The sequence below is a fragment of the Cebus imitator genome, unplaced genomic scaffold, assembly GCF_001604975.1.
Source record: "Cebus imitator isolate Cc_AM_T3 unplaced genomic scaffold, Cebus_imitator-1.0 Scaffold385, whole genome shotgun sequence".
NCBI classification, from domain to species: domain Eukaryota; kingdom Metazoa; phylum Chordata; class Mammalia; order Primates; family Cebidae; genus Cebus; species Cebus imitator.
Window position 1 is genome coordinate 2,507,490 of NW_016107700.1, and position 23,864 is coordinate 2,531,353.

The 23,864-nt window shown below is 41.5% G+C and overlaps 1 protein-coding gene across 5 annotated transcripts in view; it reads right to left on the reverse strand.

The window, feature by feature from the left end:
- MACF1 (microtubule actin crosslinking factor 1) overlaps positions 1-23,864 on the reverse strand; it is a 421,177-nt gene that overhangs the window by 343,432 nt on the left and 53,881 nt on the right. The gene's annotated exons all lie outside the window — the stretch shown is intronic.

Here is a 23,864-nt window from a genome sequence, read left to right on the forward strand (position 1 = left end):
AAAAAAAAAAAAAAAAAAAATCAAAAATTAAAAAATATATATGTATATTATAAAAGATAAGAATGTGAGTTCTGAATCCTGATCCCAGTACTGCCACTAACCACATATCCTCTTAAATTAATCTTTCATATACTCAACAAGCAGTTTTTTATTCACTACCCTGTGCCAAACTTGTAGACCCTGAGGATGGAGATTAAGGGTGATCTCTTTCCTTCCTCAGCTTATAATCTAGTGGGGAAGACAAGTAACTTAACATATAATATGGTACAACTAATGCTGATAAAGATATACAGAAGCAAAGCAAAAAGGAAACCCAGTGGTCTAGGTAAGGCTTTCCAAAGGAGATGCTTGAACTGGGACCTCAGAGCCACAGAGAATTAGAGTGGTGGGAACAGAGTATTTCAGACACAGGAAACAAAGTAGAAACATGAGAGAACATAAAGCATTTAAGCAACTCAAAACAATTTAATATGGCTAGAATGTAGGGTAGTTTCTACCATGGAAAGATAATGGCAGGATATGAAAGCTTTGCATACCATGCTAAAGAAACCAGATTCACCCCAAAGACAATGGAAATCCATTGCAAGGGCTTCGGGGTGACTATTTTTATAATCAGATTTTAATTTTAGAAAGAGCATTGTGGCAGTAAAGGAAGGGAGGAAAACAATTAAGACACTATTACAGTTATGGAATCTGAACTAAGGAAGTAGTACTGGTATCAAAACAAAGGAAAGGACACAGATTTGAAATGGAAACATACAACATTTGATAACTGTGTTATTTGAGTTGGGGTCCCTAGGTAGGGTGTATGGATGAAGAGTGGGAAGATTCTCAAATGATTTCCAAATATCTCATTTGTGTACCTGGGTAGAAGATAGTGCCTTAAATAAAGTATGGAATAAGAGAGAGAAAAGCAGGTTTGCTAGAGTGAAGGGTTTCACCTGGAACATGTTGAGTAAAAGATACCTACAGGATATCCAAAAGTCCTCTAGCTCTCAGAGATGAAAGCTTGGAGCTCGGAAAAGAAAACTGACCCAGAGTCACCACAGCAGTTAAAGACGTGAGAACAAATGTGATCACTTAAGAAAACCATATAGAACGCCAAGGACAAAATCCTAGAAAGTATCTTTAAAGGTCAACAAAGGAAGATAAATATGCAAATGAGAAAGAAAGAAAATCAGGAGAGGATAAAATCACAAAAGGTTAGGGAAGGAGAAACTTTCAAGGAGAATGGAATGCTTCCAAGTGTCAAGTACCAGAAAAAGGTCAAGTAAGATCAGAGCTGAAAAATTACCATTGGATTTGGCAATTAGGAGGTGGCTGGTGACCTTGACAACTGCAATTTCAGTATAGCAGAGAGAGTTGGAAACTAAAGGGCAGGTATAGGCCATTCTTCAAAAATCCTGAGGCAAACAAAGAACATGGCTGTGAAAGGGATTGTCACTTAACATCTTTTGTTTTCCACGCCCCCCTCCCATAATATGTCTGAGTATTTAAGAAAAATTAACAGCAAAATACACATAAAATAATGTTAATATTGGCCAGGTGTAGTGGCTCACACCTGTAATCCCACCACTCTGGGAGGCTGAGGTGGGCGGATCACAAAGTCAGAAGTTCAAGACCAGCCTGACCAACATGGTGAAACCCCGTCTCTACTAAAAATACAAAAATTAGCTGGGTGTGGTGGCACACACCTGTAATCCCAGATACTCAGGAGGCTGAGGCAGGAAAATTGCTTGAACCCGGAAGGCAGAGGTTGCAGTGGGCCAAGATCGCACCACTGCACTCCAGCCTAGGAAATAGAGCGAGACTCCATCTCAAAAAAAAGAAAAAGTTAGGCTGGGCGTGGTGGCTCACACCTGTAATCCCAGCACTTTGGGAGGCTGAGGCGGGTGGATCACGAGGTCAGGAGTTCAAGACCAGCCTGGCCAATATGGTGAAACTGTCAAGAAAGACGGAAAGAAGGAAAGAAGAAAGGAAAGAAGAAGAAGAAAGGAAAGAAGAAAGGAAAGAAGGAAGGAAAGAAGAAAGGAAGGGAAAGGAAGGGAAAGGAAAGGAAAGGAGAGGAGAGGAGAGGAGAGGAGAGGAGAGGAGAGGAGAGGAGAGGAGAGGAGAGGAGGAAGGAAGAGGAAGGGAGGGAGGGAGGGAGGGAGGGAAAGAGAAAAAGTTTATATTTTAGTAGGTGTTAGGTATAAGATGACAATAATCCAATGTATTATTACCATTAACTTAAAGCAGATTCCATTTACTTTGTAAATCATCAAATATTTTTGGACACTTTGTGCAAAATACAGAGCTGGTAATGTGAGAGACAAAAAAGAGTTTATACCGGGCATAGTGGCTCACACCTGTAATCCTGGCACTGTGGAAGGCCAAAGTGGGCGAACTGCTTGAGCTCAGGAATTTGAGACCAGCCTGGGCAAAAGGGCAAAACCCCATCACTACTAAAAGTACAAAAAAATTAGCCAGACGTGGTGGAACGCGCCTTTAACCCCAGCTATTTGGGAGGCTGGGGTGGGAGGACTGCTTGAGCCTAAGGGGTTGCAGTGAGGTGAGATTGCACACTGCACCTCAGCCTGGGTGACAGAGTGAGATTCTGTCTCAAAAAAAAGAAAAAGAATAGAGTTTATGATACAGTCCCAACTTCTAGGAGTTTACAATCCTATAGAAGAAAATAATGCATACATACAAATAGGATGTTAAAGTACAATACAAATGATACAGAAAAAATTATGACAAGCATTTAGGAAACTAGGAACTAACTTCCAGTGGGGTGATCAAAGATTTCCTAGAGGGCTTTGAGGCAGGTGGTGAACAATGAGGTAAGAGTAAGACAGTCTTATCTGGTTTAGATGTGAAAGAGTGGTTGGAGGAGGCTAGAGAGGCAATTAGGGAGGACTTTAAATATCAGGCTAGGATGACTGAACCCTAGCTGTCTTTTATTGCATCTCTGCAGTGCCAACTGCTTCCTGAAAATTTCCACCTGAGCATGTCACAGCAAACAGAACTGAAGTTACGAGAAGTGAATCTGTATCTTTCCTCTCAAAATCAATGCCTCCTTTTTTATTTATTCATTTATTTATTTGAGATGGAGTCTCGCTCTGTCACCCAAGCTGGAGTGCAGTGGCGCGATCTCAGCTCACTCACTACAACCTCCGCCTCCGGGTTCAAGCGATTCTCCTGCCTTACCTCAGCCTCCTGAATAGTTGGGATTACAGGGATGTGCCGCCATGCCTGGCTATTTTTTGTATTTTTAGTAGACATGGGGTTTTGCCATGCTGGTCTCCAACCTCTGACCTCAAGTGATCCCCCCACCTCGGCCTCCCAAAGTGCTAGGATTACTGGTGTGCCATCACATTCCGCCAATGCCTCCTTTTAGTTTCCCACTTCAACTAATGGCACTATCCTTTACCCAACCCATTCTCAAGTCCTATCAGTTCCTCCAAATGCCTCTCCCAGTCATCCTCTTCTGTATTCAAGAGTCACCCTCTCTCTTCTGATCCTCATTTACTCTCACCTGGATTGTTAAAATAGCCTCAAAAAACTGACTTCCTTCCTTATCCAATCCATGTTGCATATGCTGCTATATTAATCTTCCTAGAAGTACAGCCTTAATTAAATCATTCCAATGCATAAAATCTCCAACGGCAACAGAAAATCTACCAAACGGGGGAAAAAAGTCTCAATGAAATGTACAACCCAGCCACATGGTAGAACTTTTGTGGACAGTAGTGTGATAAAAGTTTTTTAAAGTACTACAAACAACTTTTGACTCAGCAATTCCATGCTTCGGAATTTATCTTTTTAAAAATGTGGTTAAGTGTGAAAATATACACATACAAGTATATTCATTTCATTGTTTGTAACACCAAACAATGCAAAATTACCTAAAAGTTCAACAATAGAAGATTGTTTCAAATGCAATGCATCCATACAATATTGACAGGAACATATTAATAAATTATGATGCTGATATGTATTTTTGACACTGAAAGGCTGTCAACATACAGTACGTGAAGAAAACATGTTACAAACTATTTTCTTTTGCAAAATATGTATTACATGCATGTAGTACAACAAAATATTTGAAAGAAAACATCAAAATATTTACAGCAGTTATAAATGGTAAAATTTTAGGTCACTTTAATTTTATAGGCCAGGCACGGTGGCTCGTGCCTTTAATCCCAGTACTTTTGGAGGCCGAGGCAGGCAGATTGCCTGAGGTCAAGAGTTTGAGACCAGTCTGGCCAACATGGTGAAACCCAATCTCTACCAAAAATACAAAACACCTAGCCAGGCGTGGTGGCCTACGCCTGTAGTCCCAACTACTCAGGAGGCTGAGGCAGGGGAATTGCTTGAATCAGGGAGATGGAGGTTGCAGTGATCTGAGATTGCACCACTGCACTCCAGCCTGGGTGACAGAGCAAGACTCCATCTTTAAAAAAAAAAAAATTACATTTTTATATATTATTTTATAATCTTCCTATAACAAACATGAATATTTTATGAAATAAAAAGGGGAGGAGAGATTCTGCCACAACTGATATCCAACAGTAGCATAGTTCTTTCAGATTTTTCTAAACATTCTTTATCTGGAGAAAGCATAAACTCTATATACAGCCCAACAATTCTACCGATTGTTATGGCACCAAAAAAAGATTAAGAAAGTACAGCTGGGCGCGGTGGCTCAAGCCTGTAATCCCAGCACTTTGGGAGGCCGAGGCGGGTGGATCACGAGGTCAAGAGATCGAGACCATCCTGGTCAACATGGTGAAACCCCGTCTCTACTCAAAATACAAAAAATTAGCTGGGCATGGTGGCACGTGCCTGTAATCCCAGCTACTCAGGAGGCTGAGGCAGGAGAATTGCCTGAACCCAGGAGGCGGAGGTTGCGGTGAGCCGAGATCGCGCCATTGCACTCCAGCCTGGGTAACAAGAGCGAAACTCCATCTCAAAAAAAAAAAAAAAGAAAGTACAGCCTGCCATCACTGAATTCATGGTCTAGGGAACGCTGACAATTAAACAGAAAACTGTAAAATAAGATGATAAGTACTAGCACAAAGGTACGTACATCCTACCAAAAGAACTCAGATGAAAAGGTAAGTGAAATTTTTTACTGGTTGGGGTAGAAGAAAAGCAGGAACACCATTAAAATCTATTAAGTTTTGGGTTGGGACAAAAGATTACAGTATGAAAAGGTATTTGTGAGGCATAAAAAAGTAAAAAGATCATTCAAGGCATATAAAATAACAAACAAGGGTTCAACTGAGAATCAGTTTTTAAGAGGAAACGTGGCATGACCACTGGCATAAGTCAAACAAGATGAGGGTCTAAAATAGGGCAGTGAGTCTAGCCAGGGAAGAATAGCGGTTGAGATATTTTTCAGCTAGACAAACAGAACTTAGTGTCCAATCAGATGTGAAAAATAAATAAGGCCAAGTGGGGTGGCTCGTGCTTATAATCCCAGCACTATGAGATGCCAAAGGCAGAAGGACTGCTTGAGCACAGGAGTTCGAGACCAGCCTTGGTAGTGTGTGCCTGTAGTCCCAGCCACCTGAGCGGTGAGGTAGGAGGAGAGCTTGAGTCTGGGATGTTCAGGTTGCAATGAGCTACGATTGTGCAACTGCACTCCAGCCTGGACAACAGAGCAAGACCCTGTTGAAGAAGAAAGAAGGAAAAGAAAGAGAGAAGGCAAAGGAAGGAAGGAAGGAAGGAAGGAAGGAAGGAAGGGAGGGAGGGAGGGAGGGAGGGAGGGAGGGAGGGAAAGAGAAAGCAAGAGGGAGGGAAAGGAAAGGGAAAGGGAAAAGGGAAAGGAAAACGGGAAAGGGAAAGGGGAAGGAGAAGGGGAAGGAAAAGGGGAAAGGGGAAAGGAGAAGGAAAGGGAAAGGGGAAAGGGGAAAGGGGAAAGGGGAGATAGGGGAAGGAGAAGGGGAAAGGGAAAAGGGAAAAGGGAAAGGGGAAAGGGAAGGGAAAGGAAGGGAAGGGAAGGGAAAGGAAGGGAAGAGAGAGAAAGGGAGAGAGAAAAAGAAAAGGAAGAAAGAAAGAAAAGGAAGGGAAAGGGAAAGGAAGGGGAAAGAGAGGGAAGGGGAAGGAGAGGAGAGGAGAGGAGGGAAAATGGAAAGGAAAGGGAAAGGAAAAGAGAAAAAAAGAAAAAGGAAAGGGAAGGGGAAAGGGAAAGGAAAGGAAAGAAACAGGAAGAAAAGAAAGGAGGGAGGGAGGAAGGGGAGGAGGGGGAGGAGAGGGAGAAGAAGAGGAGAGGAAGAGGAGTAGTAGAAGAAGATGAGGGAAGGAAGAAGGAAAAGAAGTACATAAAGGAAGACAAATATTTGTGGGTACTCAGTAGGTGTATATATTTATGGGTTACATGAGATATTTTAATTCGGGTATGCAATGTATACTAATCACATCAGGGTAAATAGGGTATCCATCACCTCAAGCAATTTGTGTTTTGAACAATCCAATCATACTCTTTTAGTTATCTTTAAATGAACAATTAAATTATTTTTTACTATAGTCACCCTGTTGTGCTAGCAAATACTAGGTCTTACTTAGTCTTTTTATTTTTTATTTTTTGAGACAGAGTCTTGCTCTGTTACCCAGGCCGGAGTGCAGTGGTGCAATCTCGGCTCACTGCAACCTCCACCTCCAGGGTTCAGGCAATTCTCCTGCCTCAGCTTCCTGAGTAGCTGGTACTATAGGCGCATGCCACCATGCCCAGCTAATTTTTTGTATTTTTAGTAGAGATGGAGTTTCACCGTGTTAGCCAGGATGGTCTCGATCTCCTGACCTCACATCTGCCCACCTCGGCCTCCCAAAGTGCTGGGATTACAGGTGTGAACCACCCCCACGCTTCCCTGTGACCCCATCCCCCACTAGCCTTCCCAACTTCTGGTAACCATCTTTCTATTCTCTATCCCCATGAGTTCAATTGTTTTAATTTTTAGCTCCCACAAATAAGTGAGAACATGCAATGTTTGTCTTTCTGTGCATGGCTTATTTCGCTTAACATAATGTCCTCCAGTTCCATCCATGTTGTTGCAAATGACAGAATGTCATTCTTTTTCATGGCTGACTAGTACTCTATTGTGTATACATACCACATGTTCTTTCTCTTTCTTTTTTTGTTTTTTGAGACAGAGTTTTACTCTGTCGTCTAGGCTGGAGTGAAGTGATGTGACCTCGGCTCACTGCAACCTTCACCTCCTGGGTTCAAGCAATTCTCTTGCCTCAGCCTCCTGAGTAGCTGGGACTATAGGCATGCATCACCACACCCAACTAATTTTTGTATTTTTAGTAGAGACAGGGTTTTACCATGTTGGCCAGGCTGGTCTTGACCTCAAGTGATCCGCCCACCTCAGCCTCCCAAAGTGTTGGGATTACAGGCATTAGCCACTGTGCCCGGCCCACATTTTCTTTATCCATTCATCTGCTGATGGACACTTAGGTTGCTTCAAAATCTTGGCTATTGTGAACAGTGCTGCATTAAACATGGGAGTCCAGATATCTCTTCAATATACTGATTTCCTTTCTTTTGGGTACATACCTAGGAGTAGGGTTGCTGGACTGTACGGAAGTGTTATTTTTAATTCTCCAAACCATTCTCCAAAGTGGTTATATAATCTCAGTTTTGGTTACATTACATGCAAATTTCTGTAGGATGCAAAGTGGAAAAGCAGAGTAGTCATTTGGAAATACAACTTTGGACCCTGGGAGAAAAGTTCATATGATAGGTAGTTACAGATTCTGATAAGAGAGTCATCACTGTACACACAGATGAAGTTCCTCAATGAAATCACCAGAGTAGGTAAACTCATCCAGAGACAGCACACAGTCAGGGAAACAAAGAATTCCAAATGGTGTCAAAATGCTGTGACAAGATGAAACAGCGTGAGAATAAAAAGAGGCTGCTGAGTTCTGCAAGCAAGTCATCACAAGCAAGAGCCTTTCATTGGGATGGTGGGCACAAAGCTTGACTAAAGGAGTATAAGAGAGGCTGTTGAGGTAGTTTGGTGGTAAAGAAAAAAAAAGCACAGAGTTAATCTGAAGAAGAGATAAGCTTAAAGGAATTATCTTAGGATGGAGAAAACCTATTTACATATTTTAAAGAGAACATATTTACAAAGAGTCACTAGGAAAGGAGAAACTAAGAACACAAAATATATATGTATATGCCCAGAGACCTGCCTCTGAAATAGGAGGGAATGTGGTGAGGACTGGTAAAGACTACAGATAAATTCAGACCTAAAAGGCTAAATGACGTATTGAGAGTTTATAATAAGGTGGGATGGAGTAACAAGTTTGAAGAGAATGGTGGAAGTCTGGAATCGCTGCTGTAGAAAAACTGAATGGCAGTCAACCAGAAGAGAATAATAAGGTTTCAGGATAGAATTGAGGGCCAAGCTGTGGCTAGAACTCATAAATGTGTAATAGAGTCAGTAAGCACAATGTTATGCAGTGGCACTCAGCAGCTCAGTGGAGAAAATGAACACAGGTCCAGCACTGGGAATGAAAAAGAAAGATGTGGAAGAAAACAGAGATCTGAGAATGCCAGTACAAGCACTGTTGTACATGATAACACCAGTACAAGTACTATTAGACATGATAGGTCAAGAAGCACTGACACCATAAAGGGGCTGATAGACTGTGAAATAGCAGAGAACAGGTTTAATGTGCATAAAGGAAAGAAGTGGAAAAAAGGAGGTTGTGGCCAGATTCAGGCCACGTTATGATAAATAAACTAGTTGTTCAAATGGGGCTGACACTCCTCACACGTTGTTAGAAGGAAATTTCAATGAGAGAGAGTGGCAGGATAAAGTTCTCCTCCTAAGCTTTTTTCTTAAGATTTGATCTGGATCTCTGGGTGCAATATCAGTAACTTCAATAATTTTTCTTTTTATTGACTAGGAGATTATTAGAGTTCTCATGTATGGGGAGCTGCTAAAAACAAAAGTTTAAGAAATTGCCAGCGCGGCTCACACCTGTAATCCCAGCACTTTGGGAGGTTGAGGCAGGCAGATCACCTGAGGTCAGGAGTTCAAGTCCAGCCTTGCTAACATGGTGAAACCCCGCCTCTACTAAAAATACAAAAATTAGCTGGGCATGGCGGCACACACCTGTACTGTGTGCCACCAGGCCCAGCTACTCAGGAGGCTGAGGCAGGAGATCACTTGAACCTCAGAGGCGGAGGCTGCAGTGAGCGGAGATCACACCATTGCACTCCAGCCTGGGCAACAAAGAAAGACTTTACTCAAAAAAAATTACGTAATTGCTGGCTTGGCAATTCCCTCAGGGTCTTGGAACTAGCCAGTGAAGGACAAGTGTCACTGTTCTTCCCAGACAGAGCCTTGGATCTTTCCCCCAGTGGTAAGGTACAACAGCCAGGGCAATCTGAATATAAGAAGGGTATTCAATAGACAGACGGAAGTTGGGATCTGCAAATAACCTAAGTAACCTCCAGGATGAGGGTGGGAAAGTGAGCTTACTTCCTTTCACTGCAAATGGAAAGAATGAATCTAATCCTTGAGCCCTCACCTCACAAGGACAGGAAAACCTAAACAAGCCACTTGCTCATTCTCTAAAGATCTGGCCTCCCATCTATCCTATTAACCTGGCCTGATACAAAAAGAAAAAGAGATTCCAGTCCTCTCTAAGATGTTAAAAATGAATCAGACATTGCCACCAAAAAGTGTATCTTTGATATACCAAAAGGTGTATCAAAAGCCAGCTTGTAACAATGATTCACTCTAAGAGTCCCAACTTCCTTCCAAACCTTTTCCTATCACTCAAAGACAAGGGGTACAATGATTATGCAAAGTAACTTCTGATATTACGGTACATTGATAGAAAGAATAAAAATTCAAGGGTTAGTTGGCTATCTTGATAAGCATCTGGAATGTGGCCCCCACAATCAGGCTGATCTGCCATTCCATCTGGACTGAGATGGGCCCTCCTGTGTAAGATGGAAAAAGTAACTCTGAGTGTTTGTTTAATGCAGCTCTGGTTCACCTTCACTCAGGTCACCGCCTTCTTTTGCTCACAAACACTTAATTGTCCCGAAAAAGTAGGTCAGTGCCTTGTGGAACAAGCTGGAAGGAAAGCTAAGACCCAGCCTATCACTCCAACAGGCCTGGAGAGGCCCAAGCTGTGTCTAGGAGACCAAGACCAGTCAACAGTGCATTATGCCAAGAGTGCTCCAGGTGCTCCAGGTGGTAACCTGGCTACTGCCATTCCTAGGTGGTGACTCAGCAGGCTGGGAAAGCAGAAGATGAAGGATGCAGGGCTGAGGCTCATGTCAGCCTGCTAAATACTTGGTTCCAGTCTGATAGCTAATGAGGTGTCCCTAATTAGCCATCAGAATGGAAGGAGCAAGAGGTGAACAATCAGAATGCTAAACTCTCTTCCACTGTCCATGTGGTTCCTTCTGTAGAATACCACGCATTGCTCAACCATAAATGGAGCTAACTTCTCCCCATTCCTTCCCCTAAATATTTTCTTCAGAACACCCAAAAATAAACACTGCTCTTTACCCATGAGCTAGAGGTACATTCATAACACTGTAAGCTGTCATTTGGAGTATGCTTGAAGAAGGTGTTAAATTTTTTTAACAGGATACATCTTGTTCCTGGGCCCAAATTCTCCATCCATCCAGAATTTTAAGGTGGGAGAGACTCCCCCATCAAATTTCCTCTAACCTCAAATTGGTTAGTTCACTAAATATAGGATATTGCTTCAAAGCAAAAAAGAAGGGGCCCAGGGAGATGAGGAACAGGAGGCTGGCAGTTTGAGAAATAGCTACCAGAGGCTCAGCTGTCCAGCTGGCTCTGGAATCTGAAGATTTCCAAACCTAACAACTGCCTTTCTCAGCAAGAATCAAAACTATGTGAGGCAGCTGTGGAGGATAAAGGCTGTAGAGCCCAACTTCAGAAGCCAGTAGCACACCACTTCCTTAGCCATTGTCCCCCGACAAAAAGCAAACGCTGCCAGAACTGCCTGCAGACCAGATACCAGCTCTAAGACAGAGAAATGGGAAAAGGAGTCAGTTATCTCTGGCAAACAGAGCATAGGAACCTCCCTCTATTGCTCTCAAGTTCTCAGGTAATAAAACCAAAACCACTGGCAATTCTAACCTTTCTAAATTCTAACAAAGGTACAAAGGGACTAGAAGATAATGGAATTTATCTTCTAAGTTCAAATGAGCCAATAACATTTGTACCTTTCTTCCTCCTGGTCCCCCATTACCCACCCTATCTCCCAAGATACACGCTTTTCATCTTTCCAAATCTAGAGTCAGAACCATGTAAACTAATACCTAATTTTGTACTTTTAAAAATTATTTATTAGATTTAAGTATAGACCGGGCACGGTGGTTCACACATGTAATCCCAGCACTTTGGGAGGCCGAGGCAGGTGGATCATGAGGTCAGGAGTTCAAGACCAGCCTGGCCAAGACAGTGAAACCCCATTTCTACCAAAAATAAAAATAAAAAATTAGCCGGGTGTGGTGGCACGCGCCTGTAGTCCCAGCTAGTCAGGAAGCTGAGGCAGAACCCAAGAGGTGGAGGCAGCAGTGAGCCAAGATCACACCACTGCACTCCAGCCTGGGTGACAGAGTGAGACTCCGTCTCAAAATAAAAGAAAAAAGTATAATAACTAGACTCTAAAATCTATAAGGCAAGAAACATGTCTTATCCTCATTACTGTAGCTAAGGCCATATGCTTACTACGAGCCAAACACCATTTGAAACACTTTACACATATTTCATTCAATCTCCGTAAGAATTTTATATGTTGTCTCAGTAAAACACTTTAAAGATAACTGAAGCACAGAAAGGTTCAATAACTTGCCCAAGTTCAGTTAATAAATGGCAAAGCTGAGATTCAAACCTCAGCAGCTTGAGTCAATGCTCTTAACACCTACACACTACCAAGTGGTCCCCAGACCAGCAACATCAGCATCTCCTGGGAACTTGTTAGAAATACAATTTCTCAAGCCCCACCCCAGACCTACTGAATCAGAACTGAGGGTGGGACCCAGCAATCTGTGTTTTAACATGCCTTCCAGGTGATTCTGACGCAGGCTCAAGAGTATATTCAACAAGTTATGCTGCTTCTGCTTTTCGTTCTTTGAGCTACACACCAGACAGGCATTCCGGAGGAACTTAATAGTGTAAAAATATTCTGAACAACTGACTGTAGCATAATGTTTGAGTACATGACAATTCTAGAGCCAAATTATGAAACCTAACTCTCCTGCTTACCAGCTATGTGTCCCTGGGCAAGTCACTATGCTCTCCTGTTCTTCAGTTTCATCAAATGTAAAATTGAGATAGGTTATGAGGATTAAATTAGTTAATTTGACATAATGCATTTATAACAGTGCATGGCACCTTTCTTTTTTTTTTTTTTTTTTTTTTTTTTTTTTTTTTTTTTTTTTTTTTTTTTTTTTTTTTTTTTTTTGAGATGGAATTTCACTCTATTACCCAGGCTGGAGTGCAGTGGTACAATCTTGGCTCACTGCAACTTCTGCCTCCTGGGTTCAAGCAATTCTTCTGCCTCAGCCTCCTGAGTAGCTGGGATTATAGGCGTGCACCACCACACCCTGCTAATTTTTGCATTTTTAGTAGAGATGGGGTTCCACCATGTTGGCCAGGATAGTCTCAATCTCCTGACCTCCTGTTCTGCCCACCTTGGCCTCCCAAAGTGCTGGGTTCACAAGCATGAGCCACCATGCCTGACCACCTGGCACTTATTAAGTGCCCTATAAGCTCTTATTAACTCTGATCTTTGATCCATTTTACAATTAAATTCAATAAATATTTATTAGGCATCTATGTGCCAGGCACGGTGCTAGGCACATACATTCATCAACATTTCTTGAACTTGTCAGTCTTTCAGCAATGTTTATTGAAGGCTTTTTATACACAATACTCTGTGTTATAGAGTGTCAGAGACAAAGAATAAGGCATTAACTCTTCATCTAAGGACAGCACAAAGTAGTGGACCAGATATGACATTTACAAAAGTAACTATAACACATATTAGCAAGTGATAAGAATCATAAGATAGCACTATTTGATGGAAAGAACATGGGATTTGAGGTCATAAGATTTAGATTTATGCTGAGCGTGGTGGCTCACGCCTGTAATCCCAGCGCTTTGGAGGACCAAGGCAGAAGGTTCATTTCAGATCAGGAGTTTAAGACCAGCCTAGGCAACATAGTGAGACCCCATCTCTAAAAAAAACACAAAAATTTTGCTGGGTGTAGTGGCACACACCTACAGTCCCAGCTACTCAGAAGGCTGTGGTGGGGCAATCTCTTGAGCCCAGGAGTTTGAGGCTGCAATGAGCCACGGTTGCACCATGGCCTAAGCAACAGCAAGACCTGGTCTCTTATTTAAAAAATATATATATATATATTTAGTTCTAACTATGGGTAACCTCAGGCAAGTCACTTAATCCCCTTAAGCCTCAGTTTCCTCAGTAAAATAGGAGTAATAAACAAAATCTATGAGGTTCAAATGAGCTATTACATGCAAAAACATTTTGTAACAGACTATGTTGTCAGTTATTACTATTAATTTTAAGTGCATTTCTTTCAATAATATGTTAGTTCAGGAAGATTATATGACTTCTATCTGAGGTAATCAGGAAAGGATCGACAAAAAGTAACATCTGAGATGGACAGGTAAGGACGAAAGATAATGTAGAAATTAAAGGAAAATGCAGGCACAGGAAACAGCATGAGCAAAGGCAGGAAAGCTAGAAAAAAAGAAAAAAACAGAAAGCATTAACTAGTTCATTTTAGCTGGAATATAAAGGACAGCGGCAGATCTGAGAGACTGAGACAGGCACTTGAGGTCAGGAGTTTGAGACCAGCCTGGCCAACATAGTGAAACCACATCTCTACTAAAAATACAAAAATTAGTGGGTGTAGTGGGGGCACCTGTAATCCCAGTTACACGGGAAGCTGAGGCAGGAGAATTGCTTGAACCTGGGAGGCAGAGGTTGCAGCAACAGAACGAGACTCTGTCTCAAAAAAAAAAAAGTGGCAGACAACATTTTTAAAAAGGTAGAGGGTAAACAAGAGAAAAAAAAAAATCTGTTCAATTTCCCCCCATAAGCAAGCATCTTTGGTAATTCAAGTAGGAATAAATGATGAGACGGTTGATTAAAATTAGTTTTAGCAGTTATCTGTGAATTTGAAGTACTCAGCTCGCCTTGTATTCCATTTTCACACAGTGATTAAGAGCCAGCTATATCATATGCATGGAACATGGAATATCCGTAGTTATCTGTGAATTTGAAGTACTCAGCATGCCTTGTATTCCATTTTCACACAGTGATTAATAGCCAACTTTATCATACACATGGAACACGGAATACCCAAAATTATGTAGTTTGTGCAGAGGGCAATTTGAAAATGATACTGTTACTCCTCACCAAAGGTTCTCAAGATAGCTCAGAAAAATTATTTGGCCTTGGGCTGGGCACGTAATCCCAGCACTTTGGGAGGCCAAGGTGGGTGGATCACCTGAGGTCAGGAGCTCGAGACCAGCCTGGCCAACATGGTGAAACTCCGTCTCTACTAAAAATACAAAAATTAGCTGGGCATGGTGGCACATGCCTATAATCCCAGCTATTCAGGAGGCTGAGGCAGGAGAATCACTTGAACCTGTGAGGCAGAGGTTGGAGTGAGCTGAGATTGAGCCATTGCACTCCAGCCTGGGTGACAGAGCAAGACTCTGTCTCAAAAAAAAAAAAAAAAAAAATTATTTGGCCTTTAAAATCTTTCAGTATCACTACTGAAATGAGAGAAAACTGTGTTCATCTAACACCAGCCATTTTTCAAGTGTTTGTTAGGACCTCTACTCAAATACAATATGAAGTACACTCATTTTGTTTTGTTTTGGTTCACTGTTTTGTACAAGAAAGTATTTCAACAAGATCCTTGAGTAACAGGTAGCACATAATCAAGAATAGTACAAATTTGCTGATATAGAAATTAAAACTTCCAACAGACTGTTTCAGACATTTTTTTAAAGTTTTATATGTTCATATAGTTGAATGAGATAATGCAATACTTTTAATCTAGCAATTCTTACTTGCTTGCCAAAAAGCATCCAAAGGTTAAAAAAAAAAAAATTGGGGCACAATGGCTCATGCCTGTAATCTCAGCTCTTTGGGAGGCCAGGGCAGAAGGATGGCTTGATCACAGGAGTTTGAGACCAGCCTGGGCAATATAATGAGACCTCATCTTCATATAAAATTTAAAAATCAGCCAGGTGTGGTACCCTCGCCTATAGTCTCAGCTGCTTGGGAAACTGAGGTGGCAGAATCCATTGAGCCTGGGAGACAGACATTACAGTGAGCTATGGTTGTGCCACTTCACTCCAGCCTGTGCGACAGAGCAAGAGCCTGTCTTTAGAAAAATAAAATAAGGCTAAGTATGGTGGCTCATGCCTGTAATCCCAACACTTTGGGAGGCTGAGGCACACAGATCACTTGAGGCAAGAAGTTCGAGACCAGCCTGGCCAACATGGCAAAACCCTGTCTCTACTAAAAATTAAAGAATTAGCAAGGTGTGGTGGTGTGTATCTGTAATTGCAGCTATTCAGGAGGCTGAGGTATGAGAATCTCTTGAACCTGGGAGGCAGAGGTTGCAGTGAGTCAAGATTCCAGCCTGGGCAACAGAACGAGACTCTCTCAAAAAAAATAAAATAAATATAACAAACTTTGAAAAAAGTCTATCTTTAGTTGACAAAGAATAAATATAACTCGGTCATGTCAAATATTTTATATTTAAAATCCAACCATGAGTTTTGCAGAAAGTTGCATGAGGAAAAAAACACGAACTTCCAAGAAACAAGTAAAAGTTCACATTTCAAACTGAACACTCTCATGCTTGTCTTTATTCCTCTGTCATACAAGTGCCCCCTACTGTCGTTCATATTTCATGTTTCTCTAAAATAGATTCTTTTTAAAAATTCATTTTTCTTTAGTCATATGTATATATATAATCTTAGTTGGCTAATACTAAATTTGATCTTTATTAATTTCATATACAAACAATTCAATTCACTTTTATTATGCTGACAGCATAAAATCATCCTGAGTGGCTTTTGAAAGACAACTGGTATCTAAGAACTGGAGGTACAAAAGCAGGCAATATGAGGGTAGGCCAATTTGCATAGGGGAGTACACTGAGGTAATGTGTCTCTATGTCGGTGACACAACTGGGCAAAAAATCCCCATGACACTGCAGTCCTCTCAGGCACAGAGAGCGAACTGAGGACAAACCAGTATAAACCACCCCTTATACCCTATAAACAAACAAGAGAATCCACCACGGTTGGAGATACAAGAGTTTGGAGGGACTGCCTCTCCTTCTCACCCTCCACGCATAAGCACAGGACACAGAAGCTAGGCTCTTGGACTTTTTCAGGTCTAACCTGGAAAAATCATCCAGCAGAAAAATCATACCTGGATAGTAGTCTTTCTTCAGAATTTTGGCAGACGTTGTAAGAGCCTGTATAAGCTGTCAAGGCCTTTCTGCTAAGGCTCTTTATACTTGGAACTCCTTGGAAACCTCTCACGTCATCCTGGACCCCTGTTTCCAATGCATGCATTCTGGTGGTGGGCTGCGTTGAGGGAAACCCAGAGAAGAACATGTAGCTCCTTTACTGTGTCAAGTGTCAATAATGGGATATTTGTGCGTGTGTACATATGTACGTATATGTGTAGACATAGGTATGCACACACATAGGTACGCACACACATGGGTACATATATCCTAAAAATACTGCCCTGGAAAGCCGGGTTGGCACACAGCTGGCCGTTCACTGTACTCATCACCCCTCAGCTATACAGCAATTCCCCCTCAGCCCCTGACCTCTGCAAAACAATCTAACAGTCTAGATAAGACATGTCACCACTCCAAGAATCCCATTGACAGTAGGTGTAAAGGAGAGAGAGAGAGAAGCAAGACTAACAAACTGTAAGCACACAGAGTAGTTTAGTACTAAGAAAAATTAGGCTAGGAGGCAATTTTTTTTCCCCTAGAATTCTGCCAGGTCTAGACCCTCTGTATGGGGTTAATTAAGTCCATCATTCATCAGACTCCCATCAAAATAGGTCCTGCAAGCAAAACCCAGAGAGACAAAGTCAACACACAAAGATATTGTTCTACTTCATCTTCCTATCCCCAGCTTCTTTGAAGCCTTTGAACAAACCTTAAAGAAACACTATATTACTATTAAAAATAATCTGGCCAGGTATGGTGGCTCAGGCCTGTAATCCCAGCACTCAGGGAGGCCGAGATGGGTGGATCACGAGGTCAGGAGTCTGAGACCAGCCCGGCCAACATGGTGAAGCCCTGTCTCTACTAAAAAAACACAAAAATTAGTCAGGCGTGGTGGGCAGCACCTGTAATCCCAGGAGGGATTTCAACCTATTTTGAACCTAGGAGGCAGAGGCTGCAGTGAGCAGAGATCGTACCATTGCACTCCAGCCTAGGCGACAGAGCAAGGCTTTGTCAAAATAAATAAATAAATATAATAAAAAATAAATAAAAATAATCATATTATTAGCAAGCCAAGTATCCATCAACAGATGAATGGATAAATAAAATGTGGTATATACATAAATGGAATATTATTTAGCCTTAAAAAGGAAGGAAATTCTGGCACATGCTATAACATGAATGAACCTTGAGGACATTATGCTACATGAAATAAGCCAGACACAAAAGGACAAATATTCTATGATTCCACTTATATAAAGTACATAGAGTAGTCAAATGCATAGAAACAGAAAGTAGAATCATGGTTGCCAGTAGCTAAGGAGGGGGAAGGTGAGTTATTGTTTAATGGGTTTAGAATTTCAGTTTGAGGAGATAAAAATATTCTGGAGATGGATAATAGTGATGGCTGCTAATCAAGTGAATGTACTTGCTGCCATGAAACTTACCCTTACAAATGGCTAAAATGCTAAATGTTATGTTAGTGTGTTTTATAATAAAATCATACTGTTATTATGAATCCTAATAAAAAAAAACAAGCTACGATTACATACTACGTGCCAACCAATGTGCTTTATGTATATTAACTCATTTAACCTTTACAAAAACCCTGCAAGATGGTGATCACCACCACCATTTTGCAAATTAGGAATTAGAAAAAGCACAAATTGGTTACATGAATGTTCAAGATCACAGAGCTAGTAAAAACCAAAGTCAGGGTTCCTTTGCACTGTAAGATGCTGCTTCCTACCCTAGAGGGAAAATTTATCTGATACTACAAAATAAAAAAAAAAAAACTGAAAACCCCTGGAGCAAGAAAGCACATGGTCAGCAACAGAGGTAAAAGCAAGAATGCACTGTTAAATGTTAGGGGCATGCTCCCTGATTCCACTTATTCTTATTAAAATTGTTCTGACGATATCTAAAAATTTTAAATGCAGCAAACACCTGGCCATGCAAATCCCTAGCAAACTAGGAAAAGCTGTTTGTAATATTCACAAAACCCAAAACCAACATTTCTCATAACCTACCATGCAATTCCCTATTTTATAAGAATTTTTCTGGACTTCTCCAAGGTCAAGAAGAAACCTAATAATTCATTTAAGAAGAAGAAACTCTAGAAAAGATGAATAAGCTCTGGAGATTATTATACAGCATGGTGTCTACAGTAATAACAATGTATTGTATACTTGAAATTTCTAGTAGTAAATCTTAAATATTTTCATCACACAAAAATAAATATGTGAGGTGATATGTTAACTAGCTTGATTTAATCATTTCACAATGTATACATATATCAAAACATCACATTGTACACCGTAAAGATGTACAATTTTTATTTATCAATTATACCTTTATAAAGTTAGGAAAAATAAAAACAGACAGAAAAGAAAATCTAAGAGTTAAATACACACAACTACACTGAGAATATGTTACAAAATTAAACCCCAGGCCCTCAAACACCTAAGCAAAGCTTCACTACAAACAAAAGGGATCACAATGACTGCCTCCCCACTGCTCTCACTCCAGATGGATCAGGAACAGGCCAGACTGGAAGGGCAGCTCTTGGTTAGAAAAAAAAGTGGCTGTGCAGGTCCACAGGTGGCGCTGCTTGTTTAGCAACCAGCTCCCACCACACCCCATACCCCTGGCTCCAGAGTGGAAGCAGCAGAGTCTGCTGGTGAGGACAGAGGACAGGAAATCTGGACCGCCAGATTCCTGTCCCAGTCTGTCACTAAGTCAGGGATCAAGGGAGCATCCAGCCAGGTTCCATTCCAAGGGTGGTGTCACCTCCCCCAGGGACTAATAGTTGTTTTCCAGTGGATTTAGGCACAAAAAAGGCTGAGTAGCGGATGTGGCATGAGCAGAATCCACAGCATGTATATCCGCAAAAGGGACGGAGCTTTTCTAACTAAGAGAGAGAAGGGGCTTCACCAGTACAGGTCAAGTAGGCACAGCCCAGGAAAGGGATTCAAAACAATCTTCTTAGATCCTGTGTCTCTCCCATGGGTACAAAGAAGCTTGGGTTCATGTATGTGCTCTGAATTTCTCAAATGAAAGCCATTTTGTTGAAAACAAAAGCCTCCTTCCCACCCCCAACACAACAAATGATTTATAGTCATCAAGTGTCTCCTGGTATGCAGAAAATACACTATCAAACAGGAAATGAAAAAAATATCCATTTCTTCCAGAAGGAAGGGGAAGGAATCACATCCTTGTAGAGACAGGAAATCAGCTGATCGGGATCCAAGCCATGCTTAGGGAAATGACTACTCAGTTTTCACTGCAGAGGGCTATGCAGTTCCTCTCAGGCTTCAGTCACTCCCTAAGTAAGAATTTCCAAGCAGGGCCATCTTGTTATGGAGTCTTGGATATTTACTAGTTAAATATGGGAAATAAAGGCACTCCAAAGCCTAATGCCAACCAAAAGCACAGCTCCTCAAACTTCCTACTTTTTACTAATGGACACAGGGAAAAGAGCCAAAAAGTAATGCTTGCACAATACCCAGAGAAACCACAGGGACATGTGCCAACAGCTACAGGTGACCCCAATATTTAAAGTCTGCATCCACCCAGTCTGAGGTTGTGGCTGGGTGTAGGTACAAACCAGAGGCCGAGACTTTTCTTGGTTGCCAACAGCAATTATCATAACAGCTTTACATTTCTGCAATGCAGGGCTAGGAGGACTCAATGCTTCCTTTTCCACCCCAATCTAATTCTGAGCCTCTACCTTTACTGAGGGATACCCCTCCATTTGAGGGGAATGGGCAGGTATTTTTAGTCCCTGCTACGAAGAAGGTTGCAGTGCCTTGTCCAAGGTAGTCAGATGGAACACTACTAAATGTTCTCCATGTAAAGGAACCGTAAAACAACGGTTACTCCAAAAATTCCTAGGCAAGCTGGGTGTAGTGGCTCATGCCTGCAATTCCAGCTACTCAGGAGGCTGAGGCAGGATAATCACTTGAAGGCAGTAGAGACCAGCCTAGGCAACACTGCAAGACCCCATCTCTAAAAAAAAAAAAAAAAAGTACATAAAAATTTTAAATCCTTAGGAAACAAAAATTCCCTATATCATATTCATGAAAATTCCTTTCTTTATCCATCTCCACTTTCTAATAATGTCTCCCAATTCAATATGCTAAGCATGTGTCTATCTACAGTAAATGCATTTAAAGCTTCCCTCCACTATTCAACGCAACATACATTTATAAACACTTTGAGCTGGACACTGTCCTAAACATCAGAGATACAAAAATAAGTGAGATGCTTTTGTAGCTCTCAAGGTGCTCACAGTCTATATGTAGGAGGAAAAAAAAGGCAAATAACTGTTATTTGGAGGGATCTGACATCAAAAAGGAAAAACAGTAGCTGGACAAGGTGTCTCACACCTATAATCCAACACTTGGGAGGCCGACATGGGAGGACAGCTTGAGGCTAGGAGTTCAAGACCAGCCTTGGCAACATAGTGAGACCCTGTCTCTACCAAAAATAAAAAAAAATAAAACTGAGCTGGACATTATGGCATGTGCCTGTATTCCTAGCTTACACAGGAGGTGGAGGCAGGAGGATCACTTGAACCAGGAGTTCAAGGTTCCAGTGAGCTATGATAATGTCACTGCACCCCAGCCTGGGTGAAAGAGCAAGACTCTGTCTCTTTAAAAAAGAAGAAAAAAAAAAAAAAAAGTAGGCTTAGAATTCTTTACTTCTTAGCCACAGCATTTAGGGAACATTGGTTTACCCAGCAAAAGGAACCTTTCTCTCAAGGAACCTCTGAAAATATTTTCAATTTCTTCATTCCCAACTTAACACATCCAAATGATGCTGCCCAAAATCTCAAGGATATAAATTAGTATGGCATGTAAGAGCAGGAACAGCTCCACAATAAAAGAGAACTCTTGAGTCAGCTCTTGTAGGAAGTTCTGCAAAACCGCACCCAGGAAACTTGATCTGAACAATGGGATGAGTGTACTAATTTTCCCCACTGTCAGTACTTCCCAGAGCCAGAGAATGGGACATGTAGGAGGATTTATCTGGAAACAGAGAAAGGAGTAGAAACCAAAACCCACATCATTCCCATAGGCCAAAACTTCCCACCAAGACAGTCTCAGTACATCTCAATGTTTAATGTGACTTCAAATGACTACAAAAAGTTATTTAGTATTGTTATTGCCTCCAGGCTGGTTACAGCTAAATCATCCCACAAAACATAGGGAGGCATCTAGCCTAATGCTTTTAAAGCCAAAGCCCAATCATTAGAAATGTATTAGGGTGTTGGCTATTATTTACACTCTGTTTAAAGAACCATTAATCTTCATCTTCTGATAATGAGATATCCGTGCACGGGGGGGGGGGAGGGGGGGGGGCGGGGGGGGTGGGGGGGGAGAGGAGACAATCAAGTCTGAAAGGGATCTTCTCCCCTTCAGGGGCAGGTACCAACACTTCAACACAAGACTTTCTGTGAGTCCACATTACTCAGAGAAAAATAAAATAAAAAAAGAATGGAGTGGGATCTTTCTATTAACAATAAGAATAGATCCTTGTATTAGGAGACCTCAAGACCCCTAAATCAAGCAATTCGAAACATTCTGCCCCCTCTAAGCCACAGTCACAGAAGAGTTAAAATCATCAAACTCCATTTCCTTTCCTCTCCCTTTCAAATCAATTGGGGGAGGGGAGGAGTGGGATAGAAACATGAACAAGTTACAGTCAAAGTTCGGACAGCTAAATGCAGGGTGGTCCACTGCATATCTGAGCCTCAGAGACAGGAATGATAACTAACCAATAATGTGTGTGTGGTAGGAGGGTGTCAGTGAAGGAGAAAAATAAGATGGGGCAAAAGGAGGTAGCAGGGGTAGAAACAAGAGGTTTTACACCACTTCAATAGCAACCTCTACTGGCAAAGGCAGGGAGGTCCAGGCCACCCCTAATGTCTAGGGCTCATAAGACAAATGAGAGAAAGGAATACCCCATCCCTTGCCCTACTCTGACTGTCCTGCATTTTTCTCCTGCATTTCCTAAATCTAACCTAAGCCTTTTCTCCAGATTCACTCTAATGAGAAAGTAGGTAGATGGGTGGTATAGTTTTATAGCAAAGAAAATAAATGGCAATTAATAACTGGTTTGCACCAGAGAAGCCGGTTTGTCTAATTAGCCTACTGATTCCAAGAAGCTTCTCTCTGCAATACGCCAGCCCTTTATATTTATGTTTTTAATAAAGCCATATATCCACCTCTCACAAGGTACCATCCTCTCATCCATCCCCTTTTCAGCCCTCCTCCTACACTTACTATCTCTTTTTCCCAACACGAAGTCTTGAATCCCACCCACTAAAGGAGAAAACATAACCTGTTGCACAAGTATTTCATTTGCAGATGGTCCTCTCAGGCACACACCCCATCTTGACAGGCAGCCAAGATGATGTCAGCCAGGTAAGTGTTCCCTCAGGCTTCTGGCTCTGAGCACCTGATCTTTAGAAGGGTGTGAAGTACTAACAAAATCCAATCACATCAACATTTACTGACTACTTGCTAAATGTGGGACGAGGTGTTAGGCAAAACTGGGAATAGAAAGAAGAATAAATCATAACCCATGAGCCCAAGCAGCACAATCTAACTGGCCAAATGTGTGAGAAGTTAAATAACAAATAATAAAATACAAGTGATGATACACAGCATTTCATGGTCAACTGGCAAATGAGTGGTAGAAATTAATGCTATGAGTTCTAAGGCAGAATGAGTTATCATGGGTTTGCAAAGGATTAATGGAAAAGGGAGGACTTGAACTGAGCTCCAAAGACAAGAAAAATTTTACCAGGAGGTCAGGGAAAGACTTTACAGAAAAGGATGCAATGGCAGAAATCTTAAGTGTCAAATGGAGACTCAAAAGTAAGCCAGCCCAGTGCAGTGGTGCAGTCCTTTAGTCTCAGCTACTCAGGAGACAGAGTAAAGGTGTAAAGGTGCAGTTCCAAAGTAAGCCAGGCAAAGAAAAAACCTGGAAGGATACAAACCAAAGTCTGAACAGTGGTTACCCTGACCAGTTGGCCTAGGTGGAGAAAATAAAGACTAGAAAAGAGAATTTTTATTTTTTTCTTTGTAATTTCTGCTTAAATATATTACGGTGAACATGTTTAATTTTGTAATAATACAAAAGAGAGTTACATAAACATAGCAGGCCTGTGTTTCTTCCTCTTAAGCACCAGGACTTTATTTATTTATTTTTTTTTTACGGTTTTGTTTTTTTTTTTGAGACGGAGTTTCACTCATGTTACCCAGGCTGGAGTGCAATGGCGCGATCTCGGCTCACTGCAACCTCCGCCTCCTGGGTTCAGGCAATTCTCCTGCCTCAGCCT